Source organism: Triticum dicoccoides, chromosome 2A, assembly GCF_002162155.2.
Source record: "Triticum dicoccoides isolate Atlit2015 ecotype Zavitan chromosome 2A, WEW_v2.0, whole genome shotgun sequence".
NCBI lineage: Eukaryota > Viridiplantae > Streptophyta > Magnoliopsida > Poales > Poaceae > Triticum > Triticum dicoccoides.
Window position 1 is genome coordinate 272,636,219 of NC_041382.1, and position 18,478 is coordinate 272,654,696.

Sequence of the window (18,478 nt, forward strand, 5' to 3'; positions counted from 1 at the left end):
GCTTGATGCCCATGTTTTTGCACCAGAGTTTTACCTCATCGGCCGTAAAGTTCGTGCCATTATCAGTGATGATGCTGTGGGGGACGCTGTAACGGTGTACAACCCCGGATATAAAGTCTATCACCGGTCCAGATTCGGCCGTCTTAACAGGCTTGGCTTCTATCCATTTGGTGAACTTATCCACCATGACCAGTAAGTATTTTTTTCTTGTGGGTTCCGCCTTTAAGGGGTCCAACCATGTCAAGCCCCCAGATCGCGAAGGGCCATGTGATGGGGATATTTTGGAGGGCGGTGGGTGGCATATGGCTTTGGTTTGCAAAAAGCTGGCAACCGACGCATCATTGGACTAAGTCCTGGGCGTCTGCCCGGGCCGTCGGCCAATAAAAGCCTGTACGGAAGGCCTTGCTTACAAGGGACCGAGCTGCCGCGTGATGACCACCGAGTCCGACATGAATTTCAGCCAGGAGGTTCCGCTCTTCCTCTTCGGAGATGCACCTTTGAAGGACTCCGGTAGTGATTTTCTTATAAAGCTCTCCCCTCATGGACTTTATAGGCTTTAGATTGCCGCACTATGCAGCGTGCCTCATTTTGGTCCTCGGGGAGTTCCTGCCTAGTAAGGTAGGCGAGGAATGGTTCTGTCCACAGGGCGATGACGGCCATTATTACGTGGGCTGAAGGTGTTATTTCATTGGCAGAGTCTCCAATTATGTCAGAGTGTTCGGTGTCGGGCAGTGCGGTTGGGTCCGGGCTGTTATTGCCGGGTTCCCCTTCCCATACTACGGATGGCTTGAACAGCCGTTCCAAGAAGATGTTGGGGGGACTACATCGCGTTTTGCGCTGATGTGTTCTAGGATATCTGCCGCCTGATTATTTTCCCAGGCTATATGGTGAAATTCGAGCCCTTCAAACCGAGCTGACATTTTTAGGACGGCGTTGCGATAGGCTGCCATTTTTGGATCCTTGGCATCAAAGTCTCCATTTGTTTGGGATATTGCGAGGTTCGAGTCCCCGCGCACCTCTAGGCGTTGAATGCCCATGGATACTACCATCCGGAGACCATGTAAAAGGGCCTCATATTCGGCTGCATTGTTGGAGTCTGTGTACATTATCTGGAGTACGTATTGAACTGTGTCTCCTGTGGGGGACGTCAAAACGACGCTAGCCCCTAGACCGGCCAACATTTTGGAGCCGTCGAAGTGCTTGACCCAGTTTGGATATGTGTCGTACTCTTTAGGGAGTTCGGCCTCCGTCCATTCTGCGACGAAGTCGGCCAAAACTTGCGACTTGATAGCTCGCTGTGGCTTGTAAGTTATGTCGAACGGGAGGAGCTCAATGGCCCATTTTGCAATCCGGCCCGTCGCGTCGCGGTTGTTTATAATATCGTTAAGTGGCACTTCCGAGGCTACTGTTATTGAACACTCTTGAAAGTAGTGTCATAGCTTCCAGGATGCCATAAATACCGTGTACGCAATCTTTTGATAATGCGGGTACCGTGACTTGCACGGAGTAAGGACGGTGGACACATAGTAGATCGGCTTTTGAAGGGGGAATTTGTGTCCATCCGTTTCTCATTCGACGACGAGCACTGCGCTTACGACCTGATGGGTTGCTACAATGTATAATAGCATTGGTTCGCTAGTGTTTGGTGCGGCCAGGACTGGGTTTGTTGCCAAGATGGCTTTTATTTCATCGAGTCCGGCCGTGGCTGCATCCGTCCACTCGAAGTGTTCAGTGCGCCGAAGGAGGCGGTAAAGGGGTAGGGCCCTTTCTCCCAAGCGGGAGATAAAGCGGCTTAGAGCCGCCACGCATTCGGTTAATTTTTGTATTTGTTTGAGGTCCTTCGGGATATACAATTGTGACAGAGCTTGGATCTTGGCTGGATTTGCTTCAATTCCTCTACCGGATACAATGAAGCCCAAGAGCTTTCCGGCTGGAACGCCGAAAACGCATTTTTCTGGGTTGAGCTTGATGTCGTATGTTCGGATGTTATCGAATGTTAGCCTCAAGTCGTCTACTAGAGATTCGACATGTCTTGTTTTAACGACCACATCATCTACGTATGCCTCCACTGTTTTGCTGATCTGGTTTGCCAGACATGTCTGAATCATGCGCTGATATGTTGCGCCTGCGTTTTTGAGCCCGAAGGGCATTGTGTTGAAGCAGAATGGGCCATATGGTGTGATGAATGCCGTTGCGGCTTGGTCTGACTCTGCCATCTTTATTTGATGGTAGCTGGAGTATGCATCGAGGAAACACAATGAATCGTGTCCTGCGGTAGCGTCAATAATTTGATCGATGTGGGGGAGAGGGAAGGGATCCTTTGGGCAAGCCTTGTTAAGGTCTTTAAAATCAACACACAGGCGCCAGGATTTGTCCTTCTTTGGTACCATCACCAGGTTTGCTAGCCAGTCCGGGTGTTTTATATCTTTGATAAATCCGGCCTCCAATAGCTTGGCTAGTTCCTCTCCCATGGCCTGTCTCTTAGGTTCAGAAAAACACCGAAGAGCCTGTTTGACTGGCTTGAATCCTTTTAGGATATTTAAGCTGTGTTCGGCCAGCCTGTGTGGGATTCCTAGCATGTCTGAAGGGTGCCAAGCGAAAATGTCCCAGTTCTCTCATAGGAACTCTCGCAGTGCGGCGTCTACATCAGGGTTTAACTGTGCCCCGGTGGAAGCTGTTTTATTGGGGTCCGTTGGATGGACCTGGAATTTGACTATTTTGTTCGCCGGTTTAAAGGAGGTGGACTTGGATCTTTTGTCAAGTATCACATTGTCCCTATTCACTATGGAGCGCAGCGCAGTCAGTTCCTCAGTCGCTAGGGCTTCGGATAGCGCCTCGAGGGCCAGTGCGGCTATCTTGTTTTCGGCGTGGAGCACTACGTCCGGATCACTAGCGAGAGTGATGATTCCGTTAGGCCTGGGCATCTTGAGCTTCATGTACCCGTAATGGGGTATTGCTTGAAAGATTGTAAGCGCTTCCCGCCCTAGCAGAGCGTGATATCCGCTACTGAACGGGGACACTTGGAACGTGACCTCTTCGGACCTGCAATTATCTGGCGTGCCGAACACCACATCTAGTGTGATTTTTCCTGTACAGCGCGCTTCTCGACTGGGCATTATTCCTCTAAAGGTTGTGCTGCTTCGCTCAATGCGGTTCCAGTCTATTTCCATTTTAAGGGTTTCCTCATAAATGAGGTTCAATCCGTTGCCGCCATCCATGAGTACCTTGGTAAGACGAAAGCCGTCCACTATTGGACTGAGGACCAATGCGGCTGGTGCTCGGGCTGTTCGGAATTTAGGTTCATCACTGGCGTTAAAAGTAATAGCCGTGTCACTCCATGGGTTTATTGTTGCTACTTCGTAGACTTCGGCAAGGCTGCGGAGTGTTCTTTTTCGCATATTATTTGATGCGGAAGTCTCGAAGACTGTTAATACCGTACTGGTGTCTCTGGGGTGGCTTTCTGTGGCTTCTGGAATTACAAGATCTTCGCCAATTTTTGCCACCTGCCGGAGTATCCAACATGCTCTAAGGCTGTGAGTTGGTGTGGCGCCCTCTGCACTGTGAATTTTACAGGGTCCATTAAGCCATTCTTCCAGTTCGGTTCCGTGCCCTGTAGAGGGCTTTTGCTTTTTGGTATTGAACCCGGATGTCTGGCGATGATGCACCCTTTTATTTTGGACTGGTTTTGTATTCAGGGCCGGACCTAAAATTTTATTTCGGTTTTCCAGGCGCTTTCCATCGCACAATACTTTCGTACTATGGACGCCAAGTCAGCGAAGCGTGTCATATCACGGCGACTTATGGCGTTGAGGATTCCCTTGTCCGTGCAATTATTGCAGAAGAATGAAATTGCGTCTTCCTCGCGGCAATCCTTTATCCTATTCATAACCAGGAGGAATCTGGCCCAGTAATGATGTACTGTTTCTTTGGGCTCTTGCCTAATTTGGGATAGATCGCTTATGTACGAGTGGGTGGGTGGAATCAAATCCGAAACCTCACCCAATCTGAGACCCAGGGGCCAAGGAGTTTCCGAACTCGGAAGTTTGGATTCTTGGATGTTGTCCAATGAATCTAGCCCGTTGCCCGACTTTAAGTTCGGGTCTTGAGTGATGTCCTCCCCTCCGCGGGTATCCAGCTTGGAGGGATCGGGAATCCCGACATAGCTAGTCCTTAAGATACATGAAGGGTCACCACACTGTCCCTCTACCATGGCAATGTGATGGGTGACCTGGGGAGAGTTAATCTCTCTCAAATCGGGTTTAGGCCCAATCTGGTCGTAATCCGTAGCGACTCCCAGGGCGGCGATGCGATCCAAGAGCTCGTTGGAAGAGAGCTCCATTGCATCTAGCTGCTCGGCGAATTCCGAGCTGACGTGAAGATTGCTTTCGATGACCCGAGAGGTCATCATCGGCATAGCAGCCGAACAGGCGGTCATAAGGAAACCACCTAGCCGGAGAGTTTGGCCGATAGCCAAAGCTCCCTTAGCAACGGTGATGTCTTTAAAGACGGGATGAGGCATCCTTCCTGATGGCGACAGCATAGAGGAACTCTCAATGAAAGCACCAATGTCGGTGTCAAAACCGGCGGATCTCGGGTAGGGGGTCCCGAACTGTGCGTCTAGGCGGATGGTAACAGGAGACAAGGGACACGAGGTTTTTACCCAGGTTCGGGCCCTCTCGATGGAGGTAAAACCCTACTCCTGCTTGATTAATATTGATGATATGGGTAGTACAAGAGTAGATCTACCACGAGATCAAGGAGGCTAAACCCTAGAAGCTAGCCTATGGTATGATTGTTGTTCCTACAGACTAAAACCCTCTGGTTTATATAGATACCAGAGAGGGCTAGGGTTACACAGAGTCGGTTACAATGGTAGGAGATCTACATTTCCGTACCGCTAAGCTTGCCTTCCACGCCAAGGAAAGTCCCTTCCGGACACGGGACGAAGTCTTCAATCTTGTATCTTCATAGTCCAGGAGTCCGGCCGAAGGTATAGTCCGGCTATCCGGACACCCCCTAATCCAGGACTCCCTCACTAACCCTCTCCGGTGTCTATATAAACTGAAGGGTTTTAGTCCGTAGGAAAACAATCACAATATACAATCATACCATAGGCTAGCTTCTAGGGTTTAGCCTCTCTGATCTCGTGGTATATCTACTCTTGTAACACCCATATCATCAATATTAATCAAGTAGGACGTAGGGTTTTACCTCCATCAAGAGGGCCCGTACCTAGGTAAAACTTCGTGTCCCTTGCCTCCTGTTACCATCCGGCCTAGACGCACAGTTCGGGACCCCCTACCCGAGATCCACCGGTTTTGACACCGACATTGGTACTTTCATTCAGAGTTCCTCTGTGTCATCATCGTTAGGCTTGATGGCTCCTACTATCATCGATAGCGATGCGGTCTAGGGTGAGCCTTTTCTCCCCGGACAGATCTTCGTATTCGGCGGCTTTGCACTGCGGGCTAATTCGCTTGGCCATCTGGAGCAGATTGAAAGCTACGCCCCTAGCCATCAGGTCAGATTTGGAAGTTTGAATTACACGGCCAACATCCGTGGGGACTTGATCTTCGACGGATTCGAGCCACAGCCGGGCGCGCCGCACTATCGCGATGGGTATGACCTAGCTCTGCCACCGGACGGTACTCTAGAGGCCGTGCCCACATCAGCTCCGACCCTTAGCTCGGAGCCAACTGCGCCAATCGAGGACGGGTGGCTAGACACCGCCTCAGGGGCTGCAGTCTCGACGGTGATCGAGCCAAGCACCAGCATAATCCTCTGCACAGCCCGTGACTCCAAGGTGTCGGACTCTCTTCCGGACCCTGAACCATCCGCGCCCCTGCCAATCGAATCCGATTGGGTGCTGATCATGGAATTCACCGCCACGGATATCTTTTAGTACTTGCCCTTCGGCGACATTCTGAATTCACTAAGGTCTCTCCCTTTGTCAGGAGAGCCCTGGCCGGATTATGGCCAACAGGATTGGGATGCAGACGACAAAGAAATTCGACGCCCACCCACCACCCACTTTGTAGCCACTATCGATGATTTAACCGACATGCTCGACTTCGACTCCAAAGACATCGACGGTATGGACGACGATGTAGGAGACGAACATGAACCAGCACCTATAGGGCACGGGACAACCACCTCGTCGTATGACATATACATGGTGGATACACCCAATGAAGGCAATGGCGACGAGATAGCGAAGGATGACCCCTCCAAGAAGAAATCCAAGTGCCGACGTCAGCGGCGCCGCTCTAAGTCCCGCCAAAGCAAAAGTGGTGATACCGACACAGGAGATAATAACACTCCGGATAGCGCCGAAGACAACAACAATCCCCTCCAGCAAGATTTAGAGCAGGAGGATGAAGGAGCCAGCTCTCCTGAGAGAGCGGCTGGCGGAGAGGAGGAGGATGACAATTACATGCCCCCTCCGAAGACGAGGCAAGCCTCGGCGACGATGAATTCACCGTACCAGAGGATCCTGTCGAACAAGAGCGCTTCAAGCGCAGGCTTATGGCCATGACAAATAGCCTAAAGAAAAAGCAGCAGCAGCTTCAAGCTGATCAAGATCTGCTAGCTGACAAATGGACTGAAGTCCTCGCGGCCAAGGAATATAAACTCGAACGTCCCTCTAAGAGTTATCCAAGGCGCAGGTTACTACCCCGACTGGAGGAAGAAGCGTATGATACGACTGATCGGCCACCTCGTGGCCGCGATAGAGAGGCATTCCAGCCAAAAGATCAGCCTCCACCCCAACGCCATCCAAATAAAAAGGCATGGGGAGATACGCCAGACCTACGAGACATATTGGAGGACAAAGCAAAGCATTCAAGATTGATCTAAGGATCATGAGGGTGCACCACTCTATGAGACGGTAAACGTCACGCCGGATACAGTAAAAGAAAATCCGGTCGGGCCGAACACAGTGGGCAGGACCCATTCGAGCTGCGTCGTGATATAGCCCAATACAGAGGTGCCGCACACCCCTTATGCTTCACAGATAAAGTAATGGAACATCAATTCCCAGAAGGTTTCAAACCTGTAAACATTGAATCATACGACGGCACAACAGATCCTGCAGTATGGATTGAGGACTTCCTCCTCCACATCCACATGGCCCGCGGTGATGACTTACATGCCATCAAGTACCTCCCACTAAAACTCAAAGGACCAGCGCGGCATTGGCTTAATAGCTTGCCAGCGGACTCCATTAGTTGTTGGGAAGATCTGGAAGCCGCATTCCTCGACAACTTTCAGGGCACTTATGTGCGACCACCAGACGCTGATGACTTGAGCCACATAATTCAGCAGCCAGAAGAGTCGGCCAGGCAATTCTGGACTCGGTTCCTTACAAATAAAAATCAAATCGTTGACTGCCCGGATGCGGAGGCCTTAGCGGCTTTCAAGCACAACATCCGAGACGAGTGGCTAGCCCGGCACCTTGGTCAGGAAAAGCCGAAATCTATGGCAGCGCTCACGACGCTCATGACCCGCTTTTGTGCGGGAGAAGACAGCTGGTTGGCTCGCAGTAATAATATATCAAAGAACCATGGTACCTCAGATACCAAGGACGGCAATAGCAGGTCATGTCGCAACAAGCATAAGCGTCGCATTAACAGCGAAAGTACTGAGGATCTAAACCCGGTCAGCGGAAAAAGCCATTCAAACAAAGTACGCCGGGTCCGTCCAGCTTGGACCGTATACTCGATTGCTCGTGTCAAATACATGGCACCCCAGACAAGCCAGCCAATCACACCAACAGGGATTGTTGGGTGTTCAAGTAGGCCGGCAAGTTAATTGCTGAAAACAAGGACAAGGGGCCGCATAGCGATGACGAGGAAGAACCCCGGCAGCCGCACACTGGAGGACAGAAGAGGTTTCCCCCGCAAGTGCGGATGGTGAACATGATATACGCAACCCACATCCCCAAGAGGGAGTGGAAGCATGCGCTCAGGGACGTATATGCGTTGGAGCCAGTCGCCCCAAAGTTCAACCCTTGGTCCTCCTGTCCGATCACCTTCGATCGCAGGGACCACCCCACTAGTATCCATCATGGCGGATTCGCCGCACTGGTCCTAGACCCAATCATCGACGGATTTCACCTCACTCGAGTCCTTATGGACAGCGGCAGCAGCCTGAACCTGCTTTATCAGGACACAGTGCGCAAAATGGGTATAGACCCCTCAAGGATCAAACCCACAAAAACGACCTTTAAGGGCGTCATTCCAGGCGTAGAGGCCCACTGCACAGGCTCAATTACACTGGAAGTGGTCTTTGGATCCCCGGATAACTTCTGAAGCGAAGAGTTAATCTTTGATATAGTCACGCGCTGCTCGGACGAACCGCATTTGCTAGATTCAATGCGGTACCACATTATGCATACCTCAAGCTCAAGATGCCAGGACCTTGTGGAGTTATTACAGTCAATGGAAACACAAAGCGCTCTCTCCGAACAGAGGAGCACACCATGGCCCTTGCAGCAGAAGCGCAAAGCAGCCTCTCAAGGAAATCTACCAGTTCGGCGTTTCAAAGCCCGGACACCTTCAAGCGCGCTCGGGGCAATCGGCAAACAGACCGCCTGGCGCGATCTCAGCTCGCATAGCAATACGGCAGCCACCCCAATCCCAGCCCAACGGCGTTATTCGTGCCGCGTACATAACTACGCATTAAAAATACCATTGGCACATGTGGGGAGGGGGGCACAACTACGGCATGCCCCAAAACGCGGCCTAAACCGCACTAGGGGCTTCCCGTTTGGTTATTTTTCTTTTTCTTTCAGGACTTTAATCTCTGGAAACACTGTCCGGCAGCTCTATTGCCGAACACATGATACATCAACCAAGGACGCAGACTACTACGGAATTCCCAGGTTGATTACAGATTTCATATCATTCCTCAGCTCGCCCTTGGAAGGGACATAGTCCTACTCTTTTACTTATTGCACTATCTGTATCACTCTGCTTTAATGCAATTTTTTAATATACAATGCATGACATTACAACTATTATTGCATTTTTGTTATATATATATATATATATGTGTGTGTGTGTGTGTGTGTGTGTGTGTACATTAATGACGCCTTGCAACCGTACACTCTGGTACGGCCAATGCACCAGGGGCTTACGTACCCACAATATGGTGTGAGAAGTCCGAACACTTTCGCAAGTGCGGCACCCCAAACTTATAGCATTATATGCATCGGCTCCGAATCATGTCTTGGTCAAATGTTGGGTTTGCCCGGCTCCTATGTTTTGGTACCTTACGTTCCGCTCTATCGGCTAAGGTAGCGCTAGGAGAACTACTGTGATTGTGCCCCGGTTCTGCTGGGCCGAGCACCTCAGTAGAGAAAGCTAAAACTGACTGTCATGATAAGGTGAGAGACTGGTCGCTGTTCGGCGAGGTTTTTCGAGTCCCTAAAGACTTATGCTGCTTAGGGCGAGGGGCCGGCTCCGTCCGGCTTATAGGCGTGTATCGCGCCCCGAATTCGGCCTTCCGAATACCAAGGGCTTCGCCGAAATTTAAAATTATAGAATTCTATGGCTAAGTGAGAGTGATAAAGCATTATTAGTCCGGTTGCCTTGTTCGTTGTGCTGAGCACCTCCCTCGAAGGACCCAAACATGGGAACAAGAGTGCTCAGGTTTATCACAAACACCCCAGCACTCGTGGCATGGGGGCAGAAGCCGAGGACTAGCCATCTCTCATATTGGATAAACAGCCAAACAGAAGGTAATATTTTAAATTCACACAAGCGTTGCATAGCGAATACGATACAAGTTTTCATACATACAGGACAAAACGAGCAAGTCGCATTCAAATATTACATTTTGTGAACACTCATCCGCGATAAGACGGGCGCCCGGCAGAACACTCTCGTAGTACATCTCGGGTTGGCGGTGCTCCTTGCCCTCCGGCGGCCCCTCCTTGATCAGCTTCACGACGTCTAGCTTGACCCACTTCGTTTTTACACGGGCGAAGGCCCGGCGTGCACCTTCAATGCAGACGGATCGCTTGACGACCTCCAGCCGTGGGCAGGCATCCACAAGCCGCCTCACCAGGCCGAAGAAGTTGTTCGGAAGGGCATCGCCAGGCCACAACTGGACTATGAAGCCTTTCATGGCCTGATTGGCCGCCTTATGTAGCTCGACCATCTGCTTCAGCTGGTCGCTCATTGGCACCGGATGTTCGGCCTCAGCATACTGAGACCAGAACAACTTCTCCATCGAGCTCCCGTCCTCGGCCTGGTAAAATTGTGTGGCATCGGACACACTGCGGGGCAAATCTGCGAATGCTCCTGAAGAGCTCCGGATCCGGGTAAGTAGTCGATAATTTACTTTTACATGCTTTCTTTGCATATAGAAAGCCTTACCCGCTGCTATCTTCTTCATCGCGTCGATCTCCTGAAGGGCCTTCTGGGCCTCGGCCTTGGCACTCTTCGCACTCTCACGGGCCGCGGCAAGCTCGGACTCTCGCGTCTTCAGGTCAAGCTCCAACGCCTCGTGCTTCGTCACGAGAGCCTGGAGCTCTTCCTGCACCTCGCCCACCCGAGCCTCGTGCCTCTCTCGCTCGGTGCACTCCTTGGCTGCTGTCTCTTCGACCTTGGTCATCGCTTGCTTCAGGGTCGCCACCTCGGCCGTGGCCCCTGGCAAAACATACAATGATCCTGTCATTCTGCAATCGCGTCCTTTCTTATAGATACATATATCTATAGACGGGGTATTACTTACCCTTGTTCTCCTCGAGCTGCCTCCTGACAAGGCTGAGCTCTTTCTTGGACCCATCGAGGTCCTGCTTCAGTACGGCAACCTCCGCAGTTAGTGCGGCGGATGCCAGCACAGAAGCCTGCATATGCATATTGACATACTTGTATTAGACTCCTGCGATATTATTTGATCCTCTGTTCGTCTTTTCTTTGCGAACACCAAACAAAGCATCACGGGCTACTGTCTATGCAGTAACACTTCTACTACATTTTAAACACTTACCTCGAAGCCTGTTAGAAGGCTAGTACAGGCTTCAGTCAATCCGCTCTTGGCGGACTAAACCTTCTGGATCACCGCACTCATGATAGTGTGGTGCTCCTCCTTGATGGAAGCGCTGTGAAGCACTTCCAACAGATTGTCCGGCGCCTCTAGATGGACAGAGGTCACCGGCACAGGCGTCTCACCCCTCTTAGAAGGAGACAGCCTGCCCGAGCCTGGAACCGCTGGAGATTCCGGCGCGGTGTTCGGCTGAGGGCCGAACTCGGAGCTCTCAGGGGCCCCGTCCCCTCTGCTCCTGGAGTCCGGAAGGTCGCCTTGAGGCACCTCCGGGACTGTCTCCCCTCGATCCGGTGCCTCTTGAGACAACACCTCGGCATCATCGGCAGGATGAGGGGAGGTGGCAGTTGGGACTGGATCGCTATCCATGTTAGACGAACCCAGGGAGCCGTCCGATGATACCTAGATATTGGCTCGTGGTGGCCTACGTAATTATGTTCGGTGATTAGGGAAAGCAATGCGACAAAGGAATCCTATGGGTTACTTTTGTATCTGAATACTTACGATCTCCCCTGGGGCTTGGCCCTGGGCAACCACTCGTCTTCACTTTCGTCGGCGGTGGTGGAGCTGTCTGGAAGGAGAGTCCTTCGCTTCTTGGACCCTCCAGCCTCCCCAGTTGGGGCGGCCTTCCTTTTCTTGTCTCCCCCAGTCGGTGGGGGAGCCTCTTCTTCCTCTTCCTCGTCTTCGGGAGAAGAGTGCACCGCAGATTCATCGGACAGTGAGTCTGACGATGCCTTTCATCGGGAACTCTTTCGAGCTCCCTTGGCCTTCTTGGTCTTCTCCGGCACCTTATAAGGGGCCGGAGTCAACATCTTCGCCAGAAGGGCGTCTGCAGCGCCTCCGGTCAAGGGAGCCGAACAGTCAATTTGTCCGGCCATCTTCTGCCAGTCCTGTTAATGGCACGGGAGTTTAGATCCCGCATAGAGTCAATCTATATAAAAACAAGTATCCTGTGAAAGGTAAAACAACTTACCGCGCTGGCTTGGCGCTTCGCGCTAAATCCGCGATCCTTAGTAATAAGGGGAGGGACCTCGGCGCTCTTGAACAGCACCCTCCAGGCATCTTCATGAGTCGTGTCGAAGAGCCTGTTCAGAGTTCGGTCCTGCGCCGGATTAAACTCCCACAAGGTGAACTCCCGTTGTTGGCACGGGAGTATCCGGTGGATGAGCATAACCCAAACTATGTTGACGAGCTTGAGCTTCTTGTCCACCATGTTCTGAATACATGTCTGGAGTCCGGTCAGCTCTTTTGAATTACCACAGGACAGGCCCTTCTCCTTCCAGGAGGTGAGCCGCATGGGGGTGCCAGATCGGAACTCGGGGGCCGCTACCCATGTGTGGTCGCGCGGCTCGGTGATATAGAACCACCCCGATTGCCACCCCTTTATGGTTTCCACAAAGGAGCCCACGAGCCATGTTATGTTGGGCATCTTGCCCACCATGGCACCTCCGCACTCCGCTTGGCGGCCGCCCACCACCTTCGGCTTGACGTTGAAGGTCAGCCATAGGCCGAAGTGGGGCTTGATGCGGAAAAAGGCCTCGCACATGACGGTAAACACCGAGATGTTGAGGATGAAGTTCGGGGCCAGATCGTGGAAATCTAGGCCGTAATAGAACATGAGCCCCCGGACAAAGGGATGGAGAAGGAATCCCAGTCCGCGGAAGAAATGGGTGAGGAATACAACCCTCTCATGGGGCCTAGGGGTGGGGATGAGTTGCCCCTCATCTGGGAGCCGGTGCGCGATGTCGTCGGGCAGGTATCCGACTCTCCTCAGTTTCTTGACGTCTCCCTCCTTGACGGAGGAGACCATCCACTTTCCTCTCGCTCCGTACATGGTTGGAGAAGGTTGAGATGGAAGTGAGGACTTGGGCGCTAGAGCTCGAGTGTGCGGGAGCGGATGAGCAGAGGAGGAAGAAGGCGTGGATAGAAAGGTGAATCCTTATCCCTTTATATGGGCGGACAAAACTAAGCGTCCCCACTTGCCTGGTAAAACTCGCTTATCCCCCAAGCGCCGTAATTGATGGCGCGGTTGGGTTACCCACGCCCGTATTGATGAGAATCCCGTAATAAGGGGACACGATCTCTGCTTTGACAACACGTGTCGAAAAACTGCCTCGCATTATGTGCGGGGCTGGTTAAAAGAAACGGTTTGAATAATCACCGGGCCATGACGTAACATCGTGTTGCCAAAACAAGCTAGCGAATTAGATCTACGAAAACATTATTCTCTCTACGGTGGAATGTGGAACTTATTTTGCAGGGTCGGACACTATCCTCGTATTCAAATTCTTCGATGATGTGTTCGGAGAAGGAACCCGCCTTGCAATGCCGAAGACAACTGCGCGCTGGACTCATCGTCATTGAAGCCTGGTTCAGGGGCTACCGTGGGAGTCCTGGATTAGGGGGTCTCCGGACAGCTGGACTATCTCCATTGGCCGGACTGTTAGACTATGAAGATACAAGATTGAAGACTTCGTCTCGTGTCCGGATGGGACTCTACTTGGCGTGGAAGGCAAGCTAGGCAATACGTATATGTATATCTCCTCCTTTGTAACCGACCTTGTGTAACCCTAACCCTCTCCGGTGTCTATATAAACCGAAGTGTTTTAGTCCGTAGGACAACAATCACAACATACAATCATACCATTGGCTAGCTTCTAGGGTTTAGCCTCTCTGATCTCGTGGTAGATCTACTCTTGTAACACCCATATCATCAATATTAATCAAGAAGGACGTAGGGTTTTACCTCCATCAAGTGGGCCCGAACCTGGGTAAAACTTCGTGTCCCTTGCCTCCTATTACCATCCAGCCTAGACGCACAGTTCGGGACCCCCTACCCGAGATCTGCCAGTTTTGACACCGACACCTGCAATCTGGCATGACACGCCAGGTCAGTACATTGAATGTACTTGCAAGCTCACAACAACCATAAACATCAAGGCAAGACAATAACATAGCATTAACATGTTAATTCATTAACAACTACCATGATGAAGCAATTACTAAGCATGAGATGAAACTAATACAATGCTGATAAATCACCTCATGATCAACTCAAATCTCGCTTGGCTAACCGGCCAAGCAATATACCATCTCGATCAACTCATGATCAAAACCATACAGTGATCTTTCCGGCGATCACTGACATGACAAAGCACTTGGTCTCCAAGTGTGATCTTTCCAGCGATCACAACCACGACTAATACTTGGTCTCCAATATCATCATCAACATTCTGCCAATCTGTACTTCTCAACATATCAACATATGGATCACCTATAAGTCATTCTGTCATGTGAGTGTTGACCGAACAGTGGGACCTAATACGGACGCGACTATCGATAGATTAAATACACTCTGCAGAGGTAGCACATTGTACCCACACCCAGAACCCATGGCCTCGCACTCCCATTTGGGTGGACCAATGGCATTCCAACAAGACCTTTCCATTGCCACAGCACTCTCCCGGCCACTCCGACCCAAATCCCCAATAGGCTGGTCCTGGGTGGCCCCGTGTCTACCAAAGACACCCCAACCACCGTCGTGGTCAAAACACTCCCACTCGGGGACTCGGTACCATAATCTCATCAACGAGCACACAAGATTATGCCTGCTTACCAGGCCAGGGCAAGCACGACACAACCTTCCCTAGATGGAGGCACCGTCGGTGTCAAAACCGGCGGATCTCGGGTAGGGGGCTCCGAACTGTGCGTCTAGGCGGATGGTAACAGGAGGCAGGGGACACGAAGTTTAGCTAGGTTTGGGCCCTCTTGATGGAGGTAAAACCCTACGTCTTGCTTGATTAATATTGATGATATGGGTAGTACAAGAGTAGATCTACCACGAGATCAGAGAGGCTAAACCCTAGAAGCTAGCCTATGGTATGATTGTCTATTGTCCTACGGACTAAAACCCTCCAGTTTATATAGACACCGGAAAGGGCTAGGGTTACACAAGGTCGGTTACAAAGGAGGAGATATACATATCCGTATTGCCTAGCTTGCCTTCCACGCCAAGTAGAGTCCCATCCGGACACGAGACGAAGTCTTCAATCTTGTATCTTCATAGTCTAACAGTCCGGCCGAAAGATATAGTCCGGCTGTCCGGAGACCCCCTAATCCAGGACTCCCTCAGTAGCCCGTGAACCAGTCTTTCAATGACGATGAGTCCGGCGCGCAGTTATTGTCTTCGGCATTGCAAGGCGGGTTCGTCCTCCGAATACACCACGGAAGAATTTGAATACAAGGATAGTGTCCGACCCTACAAAATAAGTTCCACATACCTTATGGGAGCCGGTGCGCGATGTCGTCGGGCAGGTATCCGGCTCCCAGAAGATATTATTCTCTCTATGGTGGTATGTGGAACTTATTTTCTCTACGGACTGGATATGTGGTATTATTCTCTCTACGGTGGTATGTGCACTGCAAAATGGGTTGTATTCCTCACCCATTTCCTCCGCGGACTGGGATTCCCTCTCCACCCATTCGTCCGGGGGCTCATGTTCTACTACGTCCTGGATTTCCATGATCTGGCCCCGAACTTCATCCTCAACATCTCGGCGTTTATCGTCATGTGCGAGGCCTTCCTCCGCATCAAGCCCCACTTCGGCTTATGGCTGAAGACCTTCAACATCAAGCCGAAGGTAGTGAGTGGCCGCCAGGCAGAGTGCGGAGGCGCCATGGTGGGCAAGATGCCCAATGTCACATGGCTCGAGGGCTCCATCGTGGAGACCATAAAGGGGTGGCAATCGGGGTGGTTCTACATCACCGAGCTACGTGATCCTAAATGGGCAGCGGCCCCCGAGTTCCGATCGGGCTTCCCCACGCGGCTCACCTCCTGGCAAGAGAAGGGCCTGCCCTCGGGTAGCTCGGGAGAGCTGACCGGACTCCAAACATGTATTCAAAACATGCTGAACAGGAAGCTCAAACTCGTCAACGTAGTCCTGGTCATGCTCATCCGCCAGATCCTCCCGTGTCAACAACAGGCTTTCAACTTGTGGGAGTTCGACCCGGCCCAGCATCGAACTCTGAACAGGCTCTTCGACACAACTCATGAAGATGCCAGGAAGGTGCTATTCAAGAGAGCCGAGGTTCCCCCTCCCACTACCGAGGACCGCGGATTCTGCGCGAAGCGCCAAGCCAGCACGGTAAGCTGTTTTACCTCTCACAGGATACTTGTTTTTCATAGTTTGACTCTATGCGGGATCTAAGCTCCCGTACCTTTGACAGGACTAGCAGGCGACGGCCGGACAGATCGACTGTCCGGATCTTTTGCCCGAAGGCCCAGCTGACGCTCTCCTAGCGAAGATGCTGAATCTGACTCCTTACACGGTGCCGGAGAAGACCAAGAAGGCCAAGGGAACCCGAAAGAGTTCCCGACGCCAGGCGTCATCGGACTCACCGTCCGATGACTCTGCGGCACACTCCTCCCCCGAAGACGAGGAGGAAGAAGAAGATGCTCCCCCTCCAGGCGGGGGAGACAAGAAAAGGAAGGCCGCCCCAACTAGGGGGGCCAAAGGGTCCAAGAAGGGAAGGACTCTCCTTCCGGACTGTTCCACCGCCGCCGCCGAAGGCGAAGACGAGTGGGTGCCCAGGGCCAAGCCCCTAGGGAGGTCGTAAGTATTCGGATACCAGAGTAACTCATAGCATTCCTTTGTCGCACTGCTTTCCCTAACGCCGAATATGATTATGCAGGCCGCCACGAGCCCATATCGATGTATCGTCGGACGGCTCCCTGGGCTCGTCGGATATGGATAGCGATCCACTTCCGACCGCCACCTCCCCTTGCCCTGCGGACGACGCCGAGGTATTGTCTCAAGAGGCACCGGGTCGAGGGTAGACAGTCCCGGAGGCGCCTCAAGGCGGCCTTCCGGACTCCGGGAGCAGAGGGGACAAGGCCCCTGAGGGCTCTGAGTTCTGCCCTTTGCCGAACACTGCGTCGGAACCTCAAGTGGTACCAGACTCGGGCAGGCGGCCTCCTTCCAAGAGGGGTGAGACACCTGTGCCGGTGACCTCTATCCATCCAGAGGCGTCGGACATTCTGCTGGGAGTGCTTCACAGCGCTTCCATCGACATGGAGCACCATACTATTATGAGTGCGGTGGTCCAGAAGGTTCGGTTCGCCAAGAGCGGATTGACTGAAGCCTGACCAGCCTTCTAACAAGCTTTGAGGTAAGTATTTAAAATATAGGAAAAATATTACCGCATAGACAGTAGCCCCTGATGCTCTGTTCGGTGTTCACAAAGAAAAGCCGAACAGGGGATCAAACAATATCGCAGAGTCTAATATAAGTATGTCAATATGCATATGCAGGCTTCGTTGCTGGTATCTGCCACACTGACTGCGGAGGTCGCCGCACTGAAGCAGGACCTTAAAGGGTCCAAGGACGAGCTCGGCCTTGCCAAGAGGCAGCTCGAGGAGAACAAAGGTAAGTAATACCTAGTTTATGGATATGTATAAAAAGAATGTGATGACAAAATGACAGGATCATCATGAATTTGCCAGGGGCCATGACCGAAGTGGCGACCCTAAGGCAAGCGCTGTCCGAGGCCGAAGATAAAGTGGCCAAGGAGCGCATCGAGTGGGAAAGGCATGAGGCTCGGGTGGGCGAGGTGCAGCAAGAGCTCCAGGCTCTCGTGACGAAGCACGAGGCGTTGGAGCTTGACTCGAAGACGCGAGAGTCTGAGCTTGCCGCGGCCCTCGAGAGCGCAAAAAGTGCCAAGGCCGAAGTCCAAAAGGCCCTCCAGGTGATTGACGCGATGAAGAAAATAGCGGCGGGTAAGGCATTCTATATGCAAAGCAAGCATGTGAAAGTAAATTACCTATTACTTACCCGAATTCGGAGCTCTCCAGGAGCATTCGCAGATTTTCCCCATAGCGTGTCGGATGCCGCACAGTTTTACCAGGTCGAGGAGGGAAGCTCAACGGAGAAGCTGTTCCGGTCTCAGTATACTGGGATCGAACACCCGGTGCCTATGTGCGACCAGCTGAAGCAGCTGGTCAAGCTACACAAAGCGGCCGAACAGGCCATGAAGGGCTTTATAGTCCGGCTGTGGCCTGGTGACGCCCTTCCGAACAGCTACTTCGGCCTGGTGAGGCGGCTTGTGGACGCCTGCCCACGGCTGGAAGTCGTCAAGCGGTCTGTCTGCATCTAAGGTGCACGCCGGGCTTTCGCCCGCGTGAAGGTGCAATGGGCCAAGCTAGACGCCGTGAAGCTGATCAAGGAAGGACTGCCGCAGGGCAAGGAGCATCGCACTCCCAAAATTTAATATGAGGGTGTCTTGAAGGGTGCCCCTCTTGTAGCGGACGAATGTTCAAAGGATATAATATTTGAGTAAACATGCTTGTATGATCCTGTATGATGAAAACTTGTTTCATATGCGCTATGCAACGCTTGTTTGAATTTAAAATTTTACCTTCTGTTTGGCTGTA